Below are 21,868 nucleotides of genomic sequence, written 5' to 3'. Positions count from 1 at the left end.
AAATTATTTAAAAAATTTACTAAAATCAGCAATAAAGGTGGGGACATTACTACTGATTCTACAGAAATAAAAAGGATTATAAAAGTGTACTATGAACAATTGTACACCAACAGATTGGATAATCTAGATGAAATGGACAAATTCCTAGGTTGTCCTTAAATAAAATTGATACTTTAAAAAATGTATTAAGGAATAATTGACAAATATACAACAACATTTTATAGGTAAAGCTTGAGTCTTCAAACAGGAAGGTTAAAAATGTAAAATTATGCCTCGAGCAAAATAAGTTCTCAGTAATTAACAATTATTTATGTATTAACTACTAAAACCAAGGAGACATCTCCCTATAAGAACTAGATAGTGCTGTAAGTTATAAGATCTAACAATTAAATAACTGATAATAGCAATGAATTTTTAATTTTAACCACAATCCAATATGTTTCTGTACCTTTTTGAGTTAAAAGAAAACGTCTACTTTCAGTAATCGCAAAGTGCTATGCAAATATTCTTTTTTAAGTTTATCCTTTTCAAAAGACATTGTCAGTGAGCTGCAAGAGAGAGAGAAAGCCACAGGTACTACCATCGTCTCCAGTGCTCTGTATGTGGGTACAATACCTCCATGGCACCCACATGACAATCCAGATGTACATTTTCAGCTATGTGTGTTGCAACTTCTTGCATCAGTCTGTCCATCCCATCAAGGTCCAAAAAACCCAGGCCAAAGACCCCAACCCAGGCCTCAGAGATTTTGAAGCCAATGTCATAGGGCTGCTGGACAAAACAATTATTAGTTTTCCAATGGAAGTAAACCAAATTAGTGTGCCCTTTTATTATCAACTAGGCCTTTTTATGGTGAGTTAATAGAACACAACTACAGTGCCCATCGCAGTAGAGGCTGTTACCTCCAAAGCCTTCTTTGCTTGGCTCTTTATGACCACAGCCCTGTGTGGAAACAGTTTGAGATTGATGAGTGAATCCTTTGAACTAAAGACTATGCAATGGGGATGCCTCCTAGAGGTGGCGAAGTATTTTTCTCATGTCTTATAAGGAAGGTCTTGAGACCTATTCAGCTCACAGATCCTAGATAAATCAAAAGTATTAGAGGGCTACTCCATAGATGTATAACCTTCAATGACTAACCAAATTGTGGCACTTGAGGGAGCACCTTCAACATTTTCTTTCTTTATTTATGCAGACCATGTGAAAGGGGCCAACCCTGGGAAGGCTCTGGGCTTGGGGCTATCACTTTTTGCCAAGACCACCAAAAGAACCTTCCTGAGTGCTGAACTGGCCTTCAACCCTCAGGGCCAGGGGCAGCAGTGCTCCAGTGGATCTTGGCAGAAACTATGCCAACCAAGCTGCTGCTGGAAGGAGTCTAAACAGGCAAATGTGTAGATTCTACTAACTATAGCCTGATCCTAGAGGCTGCTCGTGCTCCAAAGTCCTGCTAGCCCTGCTGTCTTCCCCTTACCATAGTTTTTGAGGCATTTGAAGAGTTTTTTCCAGATTATGTTTAAAATTTTAAAATAAAGCCATGTTGTGAAGAACTCAAGGGCAGAGATAAAGTATTGATGACTTGTTTTGGCATTGGCTTTACTAATTCAGCAAGACCATCAAGTGGTATTATCTCAGGATAAGGCCCTACCTACAGAAAAAACAGTGCAGCCAAGGAAACCCAGGGAATGAGTTTGAATGCATACATCCAGGACAGGAGAGCTACTATATTAAGGCTTTTCTTTTCTTTTCATCATCAACAACAACAACGAATCAGAACATACAAATAAAAGACAACTATATATCCAAAAAAAAAAGAAAATAGTTTCACTCACTCATGAAAAAGTGTACTTGCTGTTAATCCTACTTTAAAACTGTGTTGAGTTTTGCAAGTCTGTTGTATATTAATTTGGTGAATAAAATTAACATTGAAAAGTTCATAGTAATTTTCTCTAAGGAAGGACTTCATCATTTTTCACACTCTTGTTTGTCTCCCCTCATATGCCGTCGGCTCCCATGCATGCCTTGGTTTTACATTCCCAAGATCCAGGCCGAGCCCTGGCAACCAGTAGGCATGCATTACCTAATTGTTAAATTACTGAGCAAATGAATGATAAATATATGAGTTGAAGCTAGGGAAGCTTGATAAAAAAATCCATCTTCTGGCTTTAAAAGTAATTCATGGCTGGATGATTAACTTTCTGTAGTGCTGGTACCTTCTCCAAAAATGATTTTCCCAAATGAATAAAAGGTGTAATTAATTTCATTTTTTTAAAAAGTAGCCTACAAAAAAGAATCAAAGATTTGCTCATCCTTTTCCCTACTTCTCTACACTCCCACTGCAGTTCCCAAAATCAGAATCTACCTTCCTCCAGAAAATTTTCAGGAAACTTTAAAAAATTAATAAAGTTAATATACTTCCTTTCTTGTTCACTACAAGTTATTTGTTTTGGATGAAAGGATAAGAGGCTATTAGGAAAGGTTTATTCTGAACACTTAATATCAGAACTGCTGAGTTCAGTATAAGGGCAAGTTTTTATTTTCTTCTCTCCTTCTGATATTCTTGTGCTTATGGGTTTAAACAGTATGAACTGTAGGAACTCCTGAAATTCATGATTTTTCTTACCCTGAAGTATATCTACATATACATATGTATGTGTTTGTACACACACAGGGTATACACACACACAAGTACATATTTCAGAGTAAGAAAAATTATATATATGTATTTATGTATCACCTGTATGTGTTTGTGTTAAACGTATTTTAAAGGAAATAAACACTACAGAAAGATTTCCTATTATAACTCAAATGAACTCTCAAATTGCCGCCATCATCAAATTCCATATCACTTCAACATTCATATTTAATTATCTCAGAAGATGATGAGTAAAACGTTTATTAGAACTGATGTGTTGAATATTAGTATTATTTGTAGACTATTAGTCTTTAGAAAAGATAGTTCAAAATGCTTGCTATATTTTCATCAGGTGATTAGAGAACAAGATTTCTGAAAAACAAAAGATTTCCCAAGTAAAAGTGAAAACTTACCCCAGCGCAGCATCTGTTTTTCAAACTGTAATCTAAAAGGAAATATATATAAATGTATATAAATTATAAGCATCAAACATTTTTTATTATACCTGTGTAATGGCAGAGAATTGGACTACATTATTTTTTCTATCATCATTATAATAATATTTCTATGGATAACAATTCACTTCTGTTTGAGCCTTCCTGTCTATCTGTAAAATGAGGATAGCATCTGCCCATCTATCCTATAGGATTGTTGAAAATGCAAATAGAATTGTTTATAGGAAAGCTTAAATGAATATCAAGCACCAAGTATTAAGGCAAGATATAAAGTGATGTACTTTCACTAGTATTTTCTTATTTCTGTTCCATTTTAATTTCACAAACTCACAGCCTAATTTCTCTAACTCTGTACTATGGCTGACACCGTTTACATCATATAATATTAAGATCATTTACTGAGGAAAAGCAAGAAGTGAAATTGTCACACTTCATATACCAATAAAGTTCTTATTTAGTACAAGCCTAGTATTGAATTAGAAATGGGAGCTTCCCATCTCTGAGTCAGTAAGTCAAATCTGATTCAACCTGGATGATTACCTAAAGTCACAGCCATTGGATGCTATTTGTAAAACCTTGTTTAAAGGTACTGATCATCTTGCTTCATTCATCAATGAATATTTATTGAGCACAGACTCATCTGCTTCTCTGACTCACTGCTATTCCACCATCCTGAGGCAAAAAAATTGTATTAATAAACATAACTGGCAGACTATTCTGGTATTAATTATTCACTGAGAATTTCCCCAAGCCAAGGACCCATTTGGAGGAAGAAGAAAGGACCTGTTATGGATTACCTAAACCAACCCTAAAACAGCTGTTCTGCCAATACACCAAACAAAAGGTCAGGAAATTTAGAAACTATTTAAAACACATAATTGGTTATGAGCCACCTTTGCTTATAATAATCCTTACTCTTCAGTGGAAAAATTCTCACCTCATGCTCTAACGGAACTCTCTGCTTCCCTTTCACAGCACTTCCAACACTGTTGTTACACATTACTTGTTGTCTGTTCTTGCCACTTAAACTGAGTGAGAGCAAAGACAATATCTTGTTCATGATTGTATCCTTAAATTCTGGCACATAGATGGTACTCATTAGTTTTCTGTAGAAGGAATGAATAAAGAACCATACTTTCCACCCATTTTCAGGCTTTGGGAAAAGATACTTAGGCTCTTTGAGCCCATTTCCTCAACTCTATAACAGAAACAAGGATTTGAGATATAAAGGTTAAGTGCCTATCACAATAATAGGCACTCAACAAGTGGTAACTATTATTATTATTATTACTAATATTCCTTTTTATTATTATAAACTGAGCTCTTCTAAAAGTAGGATCATAATTTTATGTCCATAATAAACAAGTAAATCTTTACAGTATTTCAGAAACCTTCAGAATCACTATAGCCTAGTTCTTCATCCCCCCTTAAAAAAAAAAAAAAAGGCAGTTGCTACATTAAGGTTTTCAATTAAATTTAAATATAACTGGCAGGCCAGTGTTTTTTTGTTTGTTTTGTTTTGCAAAACTATTCCTCTTAACAGCTGGAACATGTAATCAATGAAATCACTTTTAGTGTTCAACTGAGTTAAATGGTGATTGTCTTAGGTAGATTGGTATGTGAATTCTACAGAATACCAAATGACTTAATTTTACCAAACTCTAAGCTTTCTGTTAAAAGGATGAGCTATAACATATATACGTTACATACACACTCTCTCACACACACACACACACATACGTTGCTGCTGCGTCTTTAGCCACATAAAATATTTATAATTGATACCCTCTGGGACAGGAAAATACAGGCCATGTAGAATATAGGAAAGGCATATTTGGGAAGATTACAAATAATTACATGAAAAATATGATGCCAATAAGAAGTTCACGTGTGTTACTATTTTTAAGTTGGAGATTTTACCTGTGATTGAAAAGAAGAAATGGTTCTTATTTTTAAAAAAATAACCTGCTGGCCAGAAGTTACATATGAAATTCCAAGTCCCTTAACTGTGTGCGATAAGGTAACTATGCAGGAGCTCAATTTTTAGAATACCAGATTCCACCACGTAAAGCTCATTAACTGAATTACCCCCTAATCTCTCCTCACTCTAGGCTTTTGTTTATTTTTTACATACTGTAATTTATTTGGGGGTATTTTAAACTCTTAATGCCATGTAGCAGAAAATAAGCCTATGCAGATCTCTTTAGATGTCAAGCATATGTCGAGAATGAGAAATTAAATTACCCTTAACACACACACACACACACACACACACACACACACACACACACACACACAATTACATTTCTCTGCCATTCTAGAAATTTCTGGAAAATGACTTCTGAGCCAACTTGATACGGATCTTTAAGGTTCAAGTATGTGAACACATTTTTGGAAGGTTTTTAATCTGCAAAGCATTCTAATGGTCTTATTGTCATCTATACCTTTGGTAAAAATATTCCTGTTTCATGGAGTTTAGACTCTTTAAATATTGTATCCTTTATCAAGATTTATTGTGACTATTATTTAATGTTTTAATTTGTCATAGGGTTAAGTACAATGTTTTACCTCTCTCTGTTGGCTTGTTTCCCTCATCTTACAAACACGGTCAGGTCTTTATCAGACTAAAAGAAATTAAAATATAATTTTAAAATACCATCCCATAACCTTGTTTTCACCTCAAACTACAAGTTTATTTTGATTTCTTGAAAGGACAGTCTGTATTTACTGCCTCCTTTGTCAACTCACATTCACTGTTTAACCCATGAAATCTGACTTTTTTTTCCCTCCACTACTCAAACTGCTGTTCTTGTTAAGATTGCCAGTGAATAATTTTTGATCCCCATCTTAAATGACACTATTGACCATTCTTCTCTGCAGTTCTCACCTCCTTTGGCTTTCTTATCATCATTCTTTGCTGGTTCTCCTTATACACTCTGCCCATAGTATCCCAGTTGGTTTCACCAGCAATTCTTACCCTGTTCATCTCTTTTCTTTTTCTTTTTTTAACATCTTTATTGGAGTATAATTGCTTTACAATGGTGTGTTAGTTTCTGCTTTATAACAAAGTGAATCAGCTATACATATACATATATCCCCATATCTCCTCCCTCTTGCGTCTCCCTCCCACCCTCCCTATCCCACCCCTCTAGGTGGTCACAAAGCACGAGCTGATCTTCCTGTGCTATGTGGCTGCTTCCCACTAGCTATCTATTTTACATTTGGTAGTATATATATGTCCATGCCACTCTCTCACTTTGTCCTAGCTTACCCTTCTCCCTTCCCGTGTCCTCAAGTCCATTCTTTACATCGGAACCAACAGTTCTTAAAACAAATACAAATATTCTTGACGAGCATCCAACTTGTAAAAGCAGAAGTGAACAGGCATACTAGAGAGGAGTAACCTATTAGGCAGGAGCATCTCTGCTACTATGGTAGGATGCTTTACAGAGAGAATGGAGACTCTCAGTTACTCCAGGATATTCCTTAAAAGTGAACGCTGGTTAGCAGTTCTCATAAAATTGCCGTGATGATGAAATGAGATATCATTCATTTACATAGTTTGGCATGATGCTTAGCACACAGTAAATGCTCAATAAATTATTTACTATTACTAAGAACATTTATAACCCACTATAACCTTTACAGAAGGCATCTTGAATAAAAGCATTAACCAGACAGCTTTGGGTAGTGATGAGAGGAGGGGAGGAATAGGTTTTTCAAGTTAAGTGAACAACATCTGCAAATGCAAACCTGTAAAAAACATGCCATTCAGGGAGGAGCATTGGGTAGTTTGGTGGACTGAGGGCCACTTTTTTCACAAATCTCATCTGTCTCCCCTGCTTTACAGGGAGCTGTTTAGTATATAATTATATATTCTCATACTTCTTTGAATATCTCACACTAACATGGTACCTGACAAGATTGGCATTCACTGTTTTGGTATGCCTCTGTTTACCCATCTGTAAAATATAAACAATAAGTATCGTATATGTCCAAACATAAATTAACATTTAGGACTGTAAAAGCCCTATTTTCAAGGTTCAGCATAAGAAATTTAATATTCTGCTTCCTAGGGTTCCTTTTTTTATTATCACAGAATTTTCCCTAGATTCTTAGTACTTATCATTCCAGTACTTACTATGCCCATGTAAAAGAGTAAGCAGAAATTTTTTCATAGTTAATGCTTCAGTTTGACTGACTAAAGCTCTCTTTCCCTTGAGATTTTGTAAAAAACAGGGTTCTTAGGGGAAAACATGGCTACCCCTTATGGGGTTTTTTTGATGCAGAGCAAAATTTGAACTCCCTTCAGAGATGTGAACTTAATGTTTGATGGAATACATCCATCATTCAAGCTGTATCACTCTATATAGTCCTATATCAATATTGGTCTTTGGAGATGGGGTGGCTGTGCAGAATTAAGATGCCTTTAAACAGGGATTATATCTTTACAAAGAACACTTATAGCCCACAAAGACAGGTATTTGTGTGCTTTTCTTTATTTATTTATTTATTTATTTTTGTCTGTGTTGGGTCTTCGTTTCTGTGCGAGGGCTCTCTGTAGTTGCGGCGAGCGGGGGCCACTCTTCATCGCGGTGCGCGGGCCTCTCACTATCGCGGCCTCTCTTGTTGCGGAGCACAAGCTCCAGACGCGCAGGCTCAGTAATTGTGGCTCACGGGCCTAGTTGCTCCGCGGCATGTGAGATCTTCCCAGACCAGGGCTCGAACCCGTGTTCCCTGCATTAGCAGGCAGATTCTCAACCACTGCGCCACCAGGGAAGCCTGCTTTTCTTTTTTTTAAGTGACGAAATTTCTTCTTGAAAGGATTAACTTTTTTTTTATAGATTTATTTTATTTATTTATTTTTCGCTGTGTGTCTTCGTTGCTGCACGCGGGCTTTCTCTAGTTGCAGCTAGTGGGGGCTACTCTTTGTTCTGGTATGCGGGCTTCTCATTGTGATGACTTCTCTTGTTGCAGAGCACGGGCTCTAGGCGTGCGGGCTTCAGTAGTTGTGGCATGTGGGCTTCAGTAGTTGTGGCTTGCAGGCTCTAGAGCGCAGGCTCAGTAGCTGTGGCACACAGGCTTAGTTGCTCCACGACATGTGGATCTTCCCAGACCAGGGCTCGAACCCGTGTCCTCTGCATTGGCAGGCAGATTCTCAACCACTGCGCCGCCAGGTAAGCCCATGAAAGAATTAACCTTTAAATGTGTATTTAGGTGCCACTTTGGATTACATTCAGCTGTAAGAGTTTCAGAGTGGGGCGGGGTGGGGGGTTATGTTTTTATTTCCGTTTAATTAACTGTAACATCATATTTAATCATCCACTTCTGTTCCAGTAATATCTAGAATAAATTACACCTGGTAATATTATAAAAAGAAAATAACTCTTTAACTGTAATTCATTCATCGTTAGCTAAATCTGTCACTAGGCTCACACACAAAGCCCAAAATTTATTTTCTATAATATAAAAAGGACTATAATTATAAGTAGTGTTCAGCAATCAGGAAATTTCACTGACTTTATTTTTGACAATCATGTATCATATCTTTTTATTTGCTCAGTTTTCAAAAGTCAGCTTGTACATATTTTAAATTTTAATTTAAAATGTTAATTAAATTTAATTTTAATAAGTACACAATTTTTCTTAAAAATTTTTTGTTAAGAATTGTGTTGATGCAACAATATCTCACATTGCCCAAAATGGAATTGCTGTTTTTAACCCAACATAATCCTTTTCCTTGAAGAACCTTCCTTTTGGAAAGCAGTATGCTGTAATTAAAACAGTCTTCATTAAGCTTAGTTTCCTCTGAATATGTTACTTTACCTATAAAATTATGAAAATATCGACCCCAAAGAGTAATTACTATTAAATTAGGCCACTTAAGGTAAAGTACTTTACAAACAAATGATAAATAGTATAATTTCTGGTAATGTCATTTTTTAAATGCCACTAAAACAAAAAGATTTTTAGTTCATTGTTCTCAGTTATATGAAAAGAGCACTGGTATTGAAGCTAGGAGGCCTATGTTTGTATTGGTTGCATGACTTGACACAAGTAGATTCATTCTTTGAGACTCCGTTTCCTCTTCCTTAAAAAAAAAATTAGTGTGCTTATTGTCAGGCAAAAATAATATACAAATATGAAAATACCTCAAACAGTAGGCAAAGTACTATTGTGTAATATTATATCACAGTGGTATTTATTTTACCAGTAGTGAATGTCTTTTGTACTAGTTCTTCTCAAGATCAACTTGTAGCAGAGCATTTTCCTGAGATAAGTTCATTTAGAAGGTTTGTGAGAAGGACTATAAAAATCTTTTAAAAACATTTAAAAGTATTGCTCTTCTGATTTTTTAATACACTCATTTTATTAGGTGTGCTTATCAACCATAAACAGTTTTCCATTTGGGGGCTTAAATCATGGTGAGAAAGGGATTACAAACAAATCATTTTATGAACTCTCCAGAAAAGGATGGAAAGGTCAAAGCTGAAGTTGCTGCTTTACAAGATGTGGCTCTGTGAAGATAAATCTTAGAGGAACTGGTCTTTTCTCTTTTTGTTTGTTACATACCATAAAGTAAGAGCTTAAACAGTAATTAGACTATCAAGCCTAATTATTGTTTTCTGTAAGTATACTAGATCCTTAAGCATCTGAAACCAGTTGATGTCCTTCCTCACTGAGATTTTTAGACAAAATATGAACTAGAGATTTTGGGGGGGGGTTTCCTAATATTTTATTATTAAAAAGATATGTAGCGCTTCCCTGGTGGCTTGGTTAAGAATCCACCTGCCAGTGCAGGAGACATGGGTTCGAGCCCTGGTCCAGGAAGATCCCACATGCCGTGGAGCAACTAAGCCAGTGCGCCACAACTACTGAGCCTGCACTCTAGAGCCCGTGTGCCACAACTACTGAAGCCCACACTCCTAGAGCCCATGCTCCGCAACAAGAGAAGCCACAGCAATGAGAAGCCCGCACACGGCAACGAAGAGTAGCCCCCGCTCGCTGCAACTAGAGAAAGCCCGCACACAGCAATGAAGACCCAACACAGCCAAAAATAAATAAATAAATAAATAAAATTAAAGGGGAAAAAAAAATGTAAACATGCAAGCAAGTTGAAAGAAGTATACAGTAAACACTCAAATACACATACCCCCTAGATTCACAATTAACGTTTTGCTATATTGGCTTTATCATATATCTACTCATCTATCCATCCCTGGACTAGAAGTTTTTAAGCAGGAAAACGTTTTTATTTACTCTCTTATGTGTATTTTATATAGCAACCTTAAGAAAAAATTTTTTGAAAGTTCAATGCTTATAAGCTGTAATTTTCTGAATCAGTTTTATATTAAAGAAAAATATTCCACATGCATAATATAAACACATGAATGGAAGGATGAACACCAAATTCAGGAGAGTAGTTACGTGCATAGAGGAAGGGGAAGGTGCTCATAGAGAAGTTCACAGGGGGCTTCAACTGTAATGTTTTAAAATCTGAAGAGTAAAATGTTAGAACGTGATCCTGCTGTCTACTGAGTATCTGGCTGTGTGTTATCCTCTCTGTTCTTTGCTGTATGTTTGAAATATTTCACAATTAAACATTAAGAGAAAGAGTTGCTACCTAGTCTTCTTTTCCCCTGGCAAAGTATTTTTCATTTCACTTAAGATCCATTGTCCAGTTGGCCTTCCAGCTGAGGTGGATTGAATAGAATCGAGCAATACCATATCTCTTCTCAGTTAGTTGATGTACTAGCTGAAGAATGATACAGAGTACCCCCTTTCTACTGAGAATTGAGGAGTATAACTTTTGCATCCTTCTTGATTTTTGCCTAACTGAGGCAGGGAACAGAAAAAAAAAAAACCCAAAAACTTCCTGTATTATATTTAAATTCCTTGAAGATATTTGAAGGTTGTTGAAAAGTACAAAATTGTGTATAACTGTGTAATTTTGCCTGTTCACCTGATTTCAGAGAAGAAAGACATGGAAAGTGAAATATGGCCAGGGAAGCTGATACATGAAAGCTTGGAGAGATAATGATGCTGCTCAGCCAGGGCCTGGAAACTTGATCAGTCTAAACAAACTGCATAGTACTAAACTGCTTGTGAAAGGGCTGAATCAATCCTGCTGCGATTTGAACTTTTGGCTCCTGAAAGTCTAGAGCAGGCTTGAAAATAAAAATAAAACCCTTACATACTGGATTGTGTTCCAGGCCCTCTGCTGTATTCTCTGTATGAAGGAGGCATCTACCCAAAGAGCAAGAGGCAGCAGAAAGATGAGGCAATGAAAAGGAGTCCTAGGGATTTCTCCCCGTATCAGGAGCTCCCAGGGAGAGAGACCCTCTGTCATTAACATATTGATTCCTTCAGGGAATATTTATCTAGAGCCCTAAGCAGAATATAGTGGGGTGTGGGGTAAAGGATCAACCAACCAGAATATATTTAATGCTTATGACTTGCCCAGCACTGTGCTAGGCTCTATGAAGTCCACAAAAGAGAGTTACTGTACGTGATTTGCTTCAGCAGAGAGATAAATTATGTGGCATATGTGACATAAAATAAAGAATAAGACCTTGAATAACAATACAGATTATAATGCTAAAGGAGGGACTTCCCTGGTGACACAGTGGTTAAGAATCCGCCTGCCAATGCAGGGGACACGGGTTCGAGCCCTGGTCCAGGAAGATCCCACATGCCGCGGATCAGCTAAGCCCGTGCGCCACAACTACTGAGCCTGCACTGTAGAGCCTGCGAGCCACAACTACTGAAGACCACATGCGTAGAGCCCGTGCTCCACAGCAAGAGAAGCCACCACAATGAGAAGCCCACGCACCGCAACGAACAGTAGCCCCTAATCACCGCAACCGGAGAAAGCCCGCACGCAGCAACGAAGACCCAACACGCAGCCAAAAATAAATAAATAAATAAATTTATTTTTTTTTTTAATAAATAAATTCTAAAGGCATTAGAAAAGAGTCATAGCATACTATAAACCAGGAATTGATCATTGGACTTAATCAGAAGGCCTCAGTTCAAATCCTATCTCTGACACTTGCTATGTAAACTTGGGCAGGTCCCTTAATTTTTGAGCCTCAATTTCCACACCAATAAAATGAAGCTGATAATCCCAGCTAGCTCTATTTACCTATACACAGGATTTCAGTAAGAATCAAGTGAGGATGTATGTGAAAACACTGTAGAGTTTTTAATTAATGAAAGAGCTGAGAATTGAACCAGGCCTTGAAAATATGTTATACATGGATAACCTGTATAAAAATGGTCTCAGAGAAGGAATAATTTGAACAGAGAGGAGAGGGAGACTCAGATATAGGAGGACAGGATAGAAACCACCTAATTATGGCAAGGATTTGTTTTGGGAGAATGGGTAAAAAATAGTTACACTGATTGTGTTGGCGAAGAGATGGAGTTGAGAATAATATGCCATAATGGCTGGATTACAGTAGGATTTAAATTATGGAGGATCTGGGACTTCCCCGGTGGTGCAGTGGTTAAGAATCCACCTGCCAATGCAGGGGACACGGGTTCGAGCCCTGGTCTGGGAAGATCCCACATGCCGCGGAGCAACTAAGCCCGTGTGCCACAACTACTGAGCCCACATGCCACAACTACTGAAGCCAGTGCGCCTAGAGCCCATGCTTCGCAACAAGAGAAGCCACAGCAATGAGAAGCCCGCGCACCGCAATGAAGAGTAGCCCCCACTCGCCACAGCTAGAGAAAGCCCGCACACGGTAACAAAGACCCAACGCAGACAAAAATAAATTAAAGGAATAAATAAATAAATTATGGAGGATCTGAAGGCCAGAAGAAGAGCTTGGACTTGATCTGAAAGGGAACAAGGAACTATTTGGGGGTTTTAAGTAGGGAATTATTATAAAAGGGTTTAACTCATTTTGATAATCAGTATCTAAAGTGCCTGGCCTTAAGGTGTTCAGGATTAGTCCAGTTGTATTCAGTTAATCTGTCAATAGTATGTTGGCAGATTGAATTGGACACATCTCAGCTTAGGTAAATGGATCTGAGACTGGATGAATTGGACACACCTTAGCCTAGAGTCTAGGCTTCTTATCACCTAGACATTAGTCTGGTTCATCTTTTCCTTAACTGTAGCAAGGAATGATAATACCTGCCCAGCTAGTAGGTTTATTTAAAACATCAAATGAGATGATGATCCCATGATTATCCACAAATACATTAAATGCCTCCTTCATGTAAGATGCTGTGTAAAAAAAAACTAGGGAAACAAAAAAATGTTTAGATATAAGTGCTTTGAAAAATGTCTTGGGATGAATAGGAGTTTGAAATACAGAGTTCTGAGGGATCTGGTAGCAAGAGGATGGTATACAACAGCCAGAAGATCATCTTACTGCTATATTTAGCACTGGGTTAGGTCCCTATTATTGTCAGGACCTGCTAGCTATAGCTAGGATCAAGTAGAGGAAAAAACACCAGGTGCAGGAAGGTAGGTATTTAAGGTCCGCAGGAGTTCTTCCTGTTGGCAGTAGACCTCTTCAGACTTAACGTGTTCGGTAGTGAACCTACATAATCATGCAGACAATGTAGAAGACTGATTAACAAAACAGGTTCTGGAGCCAGAATAACTGGCTGAGTTTGAAATACTACTGTATTACCTCAGGCAAATCATTTAACCTCTCTGAGCCTCGTAAAGATAATAATAGAATCATAGGGTTGTTTGTGAGAATTGAGATACTGCATGTAAACTCTTAATAGAGGATCTGGTACACAGTGAGTGTCAGCTCAATAAATATCAGTTATTGTTTTTACTTTCAAGACCTTCTCAGCTCCTCTAGATTCCGTATTATGTTACTCCCAAATTTATTTCCCATTTTTCTGTCTCTGTCTCACCCCATTTCAGGACATTGATAGTATTAGGCCACATTTGGCTCATTCACCTATAATGTCTTCTACATCATTAGCATCAAACAAGATCTTAAAACATCTTCTGAATTAAAAATTATCTTCAAAATAGTTTTTGTACTATATTTTTTACAGTCTAAGTAATTCTTTTAAATTAATTGTCTATAATATAGTTCTTCATATTTTTCTTTATAATTTAGTATATTTCTCTAGTTTCCTTAAGCATGTTTTACTTTTCTAATATTATACACATATACGTACGCATATGTACGTATATATACATATATTGGTATATATATATATATATTTTTTTTTAATGCAGTATGTAAAAGATGTGTAGAAGAGAATCTTGGGCCCTGAGTTAATTTAATAGATCACAGTGTGGGAGGAGACACAAAGATTCCAGTGGAAAACAGAAAACTAAACCCTTTAGGAAGGCAATTTGATAATGTCTGCCGATTCCTAAGATGTTTAAAATATTTTAACTAACTGCCAATTCCACCTCTAGGTATCCATCCAACAAATATATCCACATGAATGCCCAAAGATTGTGTGAAAGCATGTTCATAGTGATACTGTATATAATAGTAAAGACTGGAAACAATTTAAATGTTCATCAGTAGAGGACTATTTAAATAAATTATATATAATTGTAAAATAGAATACTATGCACTCCTTTAAAAGAATGAGGTATATCTTTATAAACATGGAAAAGTGTCCAAGATATAGTGATAAGTGTGTGGGGAGCACAAAGCAGAATAATATGCATAATATAATTATGGCTTGTATGCATGTGTGTTTCTTAAAGAGCAGCTACAATATATTAATGTTTGCTTACGCAAGGAAAATTTCTGGAAGTATTAACAGTCATCCCTGGGAGTAGGATGATGGGGATGAGAAGAGTGACTTTTACTGTATCCTTCTGAATACTAAAAAAAAATGTTTTTGAGCATGTGTTTAAAAAATTTTTTTTAATGTTTAAAGAGATTGTGAGGATTAAATGGTTAAATGTTTTGTAAGGTGTGTTGGATGTGAAAAGTGATCTATAAATGCCTATTATTTTTACTAAACAATAGAGTGTGAGGCTTTTGTAACCTGAAGAAAGCAGCATTTCAGCATGTCTTCCTACTAGAGCATATGGTTAAGACTATGGGGGATGAGTGCCTTAGATCTGCCTCTCATGGAGTTGATAGGCAGATCTTTTCGGTATTCCCCATTGCTCTTACGGTGGAAAGTTCCATAGAAAGGATTGGAAGGGCTCAGTGACATTGTTTAATCCAGTGTTTAAAACTATTGTCAGATATTCTTTTAAATAAAACTATTAGCCTCATGGTGATTGCAAAACTTGATAGCTTTTAAGAGCCTTTGTTTACAGAGTTTAGTGTATTGTATTGAATGAAGAGTGCCTTTGACTAAGTGTAGCGAGATACCTCTAGGTACTGTGTGGGCAACAAGTTTGAAAATTAGGGGTATTATCTTGAGAGTTTTATCCTAGCATTTTACAGATTAACAGGAGACAGACTGTTGTGCTACTCTAGGTAACAGGCTTTTTGCTTTGTAACTCTTTAAAGTGTTGGTTTTCTCCCTTTTGACCCTCAGGAGATTAATTTACTATTTATTTCTCTAGATCAAGCCCCTTAGAGAAAACATAAAAATACAAATAGGTCTTCAGATTGGTATAATCATTCTTTCTTATGACCAGGTATTTTAAAAATAAAGTTATATAAGTTAATACTATTATTTCAAAGCTTAAAAAAAAAGAAAGCAAAATCCCAGTAAGCACTGCAGATCTCATGTTACTACAAGATGGCAATATATAATTAACTGCCTGGTAAACAATAATAGTAAAGACTTCCTGAATGAAATGGTGGTATATAGGGGAAGTTTATTTGTATTTTAATTTTCATTCATTGATTAACTTCTCATCCCAAATACAAACAAATACAATGCTTTCGGTTATTGGAAGCTGATTGGCCAATTTATGGACGGTAATAATACAAAAATTTAGTGCTGTCCTGTTTACAAACACTTGTGTCTGTGTATCTTAGTAAACCTGGGAGGTAAGCATTACCATCCCACTTTAAGATTAAAAGAACCAGGGCTGGAACAGTAAGTTCTGCCTGTGGACAAAGTAGCTAGAGTCTAGAACTTTCTGATATCAGATTCATTGCCATTTTAATGTTGCCCACTTTAGCTGTTTTTCAGGTTGGTGGAAAAGAGCATAGAGGATTATCTCTAGTCCAACATTTTCATTTTCTCGGTGAATAAACTAAAATGCACAGTGGACTTTACCTGAAGGTTGCCAGACTGACTTCAGAGTCCCCTTGCTCCCCCAACACACGCACACACACGCTTTCTGAACAACCTAAAGAAAAGCACATAGGTCTTTTACCTCAGAGAAACACTCAAAGGATAAGATACATGGAAGAGTTAGAAAAGCAGAAACATTTTAATAAAAATGTAAAGATGTATTATAGTCCTGCACTCTGATCTAAGATTCTTCATTGAACGCTCCAACTCTCTGATTTTATTCCTGAAGGGCAATCTCCTCAACCTTTCCCTTAGCTCTCTTAAGCTTACAGAGCCATTAAGGCCAAAAAGTAGATTTTTGTGCCAGGCACTCTTTTCAGTGCTTTATATGTGTTAATTTAATTAATCCTCCCAATAACTTCATAAATTAGGTACTAATATTGAGCCCTAGGTTAAGTAGCTATTTAAAGTTCATAGCTAATGGTGGCACTAGTATTCAAACTCAGCCGATTAATTCCAAGGCCAGAGTTTGTTGGGTTTTTTTTATAAACTTTAAAAAAAATTATTTTTAAAGTTCTTTTTTTAATAAATGTATTTATTTATATTTATTTTTGGCTGTGTTGGCTCTTTGTTGCTGCGTGCAGGCTTTCTGTAGCTCCAGTGAGCAGGGGCTACTCTTCTTTGAGGTGTGCAGGCTTCTCACTGTGGTGGCTTCTCTTGTTGCGGAGTATGGGCTCTATAGGCGCACGGGCTTCAGTAGTTGTGGCTCATGGGCTCTAGAGCCTGCGCAGGTTCAGTAGTTGTGGCGCTTGGGCTTAGTTGCTCCACAACATGTGGGATCTTCCCGGACCAGAGATCGAATCCGTGTCCCCTGCATTGGCAGGCGGATTCTTAACCACTGTGCCACCGGGGAAGTCCAGCCAGAGTTTTTAACTGTTGGGCTGTACTGCTTTGAACTAAATGACTGCATTAAGTGGATTAAATCCATTTTTCAGGATCTCCAGATTGGATGAAATTTCTTTCCTAAGGTTCCCGACTCTCCCAAAAACAGATCTTGGGATATTTCCTTAGGGTTTTATTATCCCATTTTACAGATGAAGTTAAGTGACTTGGCCAAAATCTTAGATTATTAAATGACTGTGTTAGAACTAAATTTAGGTCCTCTGGTTTCTAGCCCGCAGTTTTTGATACTATAACATTGTCACCTTTTAGCTCCTTAGCTATTGTCGGTTCAAGTGATCCACCCATGTTGAAATTTTGTTACAGCAACAAAAGCATGTTCACATCCTTCACATTTCACCTTTGGACCTGTCCTGGAGTACAGTTAGGTCAGTATGCAAGTCTCTGGTTTTATACAGTTTTACAGTGTTTATACCTTATGGAGGGACACATGGAAACATAGTAATGGAAGTATCTTATAGATACAAGAGACATCTATTACTTTAAAATTTTTTTAATGCTATTAATATATGACTCTACAAAAATTTTAATTTGGTCATAGCTAATGCTGTCAAGAGCCAAATTAACATTTTAGAATATTCATATTTCTGACCCTTGAAATAGTCAGCAAATGACATGACAAAATTCATTTCAAATCTACTGAATTCAAGCAACAGTATAAAGAAATGCAGCGATTTTTCTTCAGGGCCTTTGTGCAGATTTTTTTTTTAGAGACAGCCCCTTCTGACTTCATGTGGAGTAGAAAACTAGCTTAGTTTATTTCATGCTGCTCAATTTAATTTGGAATCATTTTTGAATTCCTAGATGCTTGGGTACAGAGAACTTGCTCCCTAGAGCCTTGTTTCCTGACACTGGAGAGTAAAGGATTAAATTGAGCTGAAACTAAATTGATTGACATTTTGACACTCTGCAGATTGTGAAAAGAAACGGAATTTGTTTAACTTTTTGAAACAGTAGTAGAAAGAACTATTTCCTTAAAGGTACCTCAGTCTGCAGAGATGATTTTTTTTTTTTCCTTAAAAACCAAGAGGCATGTTCTAGCACTTTCCCAATTTTCTATATTACAGTTCAAAATGAGAATTTAACTTTGAAAAGCTTTTGAAAAGGCCTCGATGGGGGTGTTAAAATAGTCTCCTTCTTTTGTTGAATGGGCACTGACAGAAGTCTTTTGAGGAGAAACAAAGGACTATGCACTTATGGGGTGTCACTATAGGAACCTATTTATAAAAGACAAGTATACATATTTATGAAATCTTTATCTCTATCGTTTTTAAATGCCAGAGATATTAAGTGTTGCATTGAGTAAGATACATTTCCTGCTGAGTTCTTTTTCCGGCAGATACAAATGATTACCATGACATCATCTTTTCCTAAACGGCGTCATTTATGTGTTGACTTCAATAAAATCCTATCACTGCTGTGTCATGAAAGGAACTGGACTCACCTTAACAGTGCTGTTCCAAACAGCCTGCTATGTTTTTTTTGTTTTTTGTTTTTTTTTTTTAAATCACTGCAGGAGGCTGTAATAAATTACAGCCTGGAAGAAGTTTCAAACTGGCAAGTTTGCCAGATATTTAAAGCAATTTATTTTGGGGTGTATCAGCAGATTTTTTCTTACACTGCCATTTGGGTGCCTGCTGACATAGCCTGAATAAATCTTTCAAAATTTTTCCTTCCTAGAGATGGATGAAGATGATGATGCACTGGACTCCGAAGTCCAGACCTTTCATTAACTCTTCACTTGCCAACTAGTTCCTTCCTAATTTAGATATCTATTTCTGGCATGAGTTTGCAATATTTCCAGTCCCTCAGTGCCTTGGCAACAACTTTGTTTTATGGAAGGATCAACTAACAAAAGAGGGACTCTGGTTGTAGACATAGAATTTATAGTTTAGATTATTTCATTACTAGTATTTTGAAAATTGCCAAACTTCCCAATAGGAAAAGAAGTTTGAAATTTTATATAAAACAAAGACTTATTTCTTTTTGATTCTAGCATATGCTGAGTAGTAAAGTGAGGTCTTCCTAATTATAGTCTCTTTTATAATTCTAATTTCTCTTATAATTTTTTCTCATGATCTCTTATGATGGTGAAGTCGCTTTTTTTTAAATTATTAATTTTTGGCTCTGGAATTCCTAAAGCAACTTATATCGATGTATATTTTAGTCAAGTATTCATAAAAGCTAAAAATACTGATGCCCAAAAATACTTGTTCTGATGAGACAGTAAGGACAAGAGATAAGGGAGCTAACTTTTTTTTTTAATTAATTTATTTATTTTTGGCTGCATTGGGTCTTCGTTGCTGCGCACGGGCTTTCTCTAGTTGCAGAGAGCCGGGGCTATTCTTCGTTGCGGTGCGCGGGCTTCTCATTACGGGGGCTTCTCTTGTGGAGCACAGGCCCTAGGCACGTGGGCTTCAGTAGTTGTAGCACGTAGGCTCAGTAGTTGTGGCTCGCGGGCTCTAGAGCGCAGGTTCAATAGTTGGGGCGCACGGACTTCGCTGCTCCGCGGAATGTGCAATCTTTCCGGACCAGGGCTCGAACCCGTGTCCCCTGCATTGGCAGGCAGATTCTTAACCACTGCACCACCAGGGAAACCCAGGAAGCTAACTTCTACTGAGTGCCTGCAGGGGGCCAGTCCCTTTTGTAAGCCACTACACATAGCATAGTGTGTAGGTGAGAGAGAAAAGAGATTCTCTTTTTACAGAGCTGGTCCCTGTTCAGGTGAAAGGCACTGCTCAGCGAGTTGTTAAGGAAAATCATAAAGCATCAGGGAATAGGGTTTGGTGGGGAAAGCCCTAGATCAGGAGTTATAAAACGGGAGTTCCTATCTAAGTTCCTATCTAAGTCACTTACAAATAAGATCATCTGGCTAGACCCTCAGTGTTTCCACATCGGTACAGTGAGGATATAATCTCTAGCCCGCCTTCCTCTCTAGATCATTTGGCACAGTAGTTCTCAACCAGGCTGCGCAATGGGATTACCAGGGGAGCTTTGAAAAATACTGACTTCTAGATCCCAGCCTTAAGAGATTCCGATTTGATTTGTCTAGGGTGCAACCGGGCATTGGGATTTTTTAAAATCTCCACAGGTGGATTCATATGTGCAGTTAAGGCTGGGAATCCTTGGTTTGGAGGATGGTTAGTAAATTTATTTACAAGCGTTAGCAGATGTTATCGACAGTGTAGATAGACCTTTTTTCCCCACCACAACTTCAACTATAAAAAAAAAAAATCCAGTTTATCTCAGCATTTTCCTAGCCCGTAGCACATAGGAAGCCGTTGATAAACATTTATTGCATTTGCGAGTGTACAGCCTTTTAAAGTTTTAAGGTCATTTGAAAAATGGGGTTTGTTTGAGGTTCATGCATAAAGCCGATTAAGAGGCAGGACCTTTCTGTTGAAACATTCCAATGAAATGCGAGCCATTCTGGCCTACCCCCCGGCTCCCTTCACTCCTTCACCCAAGCCGAGGTGGCTTGGGGCCGACCCCTGTTCCCCAGGCTCCGACGCCGACAGCGGATCCGGCGGGTGCTAAGAGCTCCGGGGCGGGGCGCCCGCGGGGCCGACCCTCTCTGGTCTCAGGACCCTCCCCTCGGCGCGCTCAGCCCCGCCCCGCCCCGCCCCGCCCCGCCCCGCCCCGCCCCGGACGCGAGTTGGGGCGGGCTGCTGGAGGCGCCCGGCCGCCGGGACTCCACAGCCGAGCCCCAGGGCTACGGCAGCTGCTTCCGCGCGACCCGGCGGGCCCACTTCTGCCGCCGGGAGTCCGCGCTGTCCGCGCCTCCAGTCCGGCGGAGCCCAAAGCGAGCGCCTCGTGCCGGAGCCGGGCGGGGGCCGGGATGCGGAGCTGTGCGCCTTGAGCCGGCCCCATGACCCTGAGCACGTTGGCCCGCGAGAGGAAGGCGCCCCCCGCCTGCACCTGGAGCCTCAGTGGCCCCGACATGATCCCCTACTTCTCTGCCAACGCGGTCATCTCGCAGAACGCCATCAACCAGCTGTGAGTGCGCCGCGCGCCCTCCCACCCTCTGTGAACGCTCGGAAAGTTTGCTTTTCAGCAGCCGCTTTCCCCCGGCAGTTGGGAGCAAGCAAGGGTGAAATCGCATCCTGCTTGCTTGCAGGTCTCGGGGCGTCTGGGGGCATAGTGGGGTGGAGGGGAAGGGTAATTCTTGGAGGGAGAAAGTGTCCTGGGGGTGGGGAGGCGGACAGAAGAATCCTTTGCGAGAATTTCTGGTAAACTTTGAGAGAATCTCAAAGTGAGGTCGCCCCAGGGAAATTGTCTGTGATGACTGAGTGACAGCCGTATGGCTTTCGGGAGACTTGGGCTGAAGGGCGGTCAGTAGCTCTGAACCGCCGGCCGGAAAAGCTAGCACTCCCTTGCGGGTCCTGCTGGTGCTCAAGCTACCGTGTTTGTTGTTTTGTTTTCTTGTTTCATATAAGTTTGCTTGTGACCATAGGTTTCTGTTACAAGCCGTGCACACGAAGAAAGGCAGTTCATTCTTAACACCCGCTGGCTGTAGTCTGAAATTATTTCATAAAACTGGATTTTAGTAGTTTGGCTCTTTTTCTTTTTGTCTCCGCCTGTAGTAGTACGTGCTAACAACCCAAGCCTGTATGCACACCTTCAATCGCCAAAGTGCACGATTCATTTGCATCTTTGAATCTTAACTGTTTTCAAA

General features: G+C 38.5%; 1 protein-coding gene and 1 pseudogene across 2 annotated transcripts in view; both read left to right on the top strand.

Moving 5' to 3' along the window:
* The window catches only part of SSH2 (slingshot protein phosphatase 2), a 241,281-nt gene that overhangs the window by 113,979 nt on the left and 105,434 nt on the right, over positions 1-21,868 (top strand). The window lies entirely within an intron of this gene.
* LOC137754966 (RNA 3'-terminal phosphate cyclase-like protein pseudogene) lies at positions 1,005-21,065 on the top strand (annotated as a pseudogene).

Source organism: Eschrichtius robustus, chromosome 20 (assembly GCF_028021215.1).
Source record: "Eschrichtius robustus isolate mEscRob2 chromosome 20, mEscRob2.pri, whole genome shotgun sequence".
In the NCBI taxonomy this organism is placed as follows: Eukaryota; Metazoa; Chordata; class Mammalia; order Artiodactyla; family Eschrichtiidae; genus Eschrichtius; species Eschrichtius robustus.
This window is presented reverse-complemented; position numbering and strand designations above follow the sequence as displayed.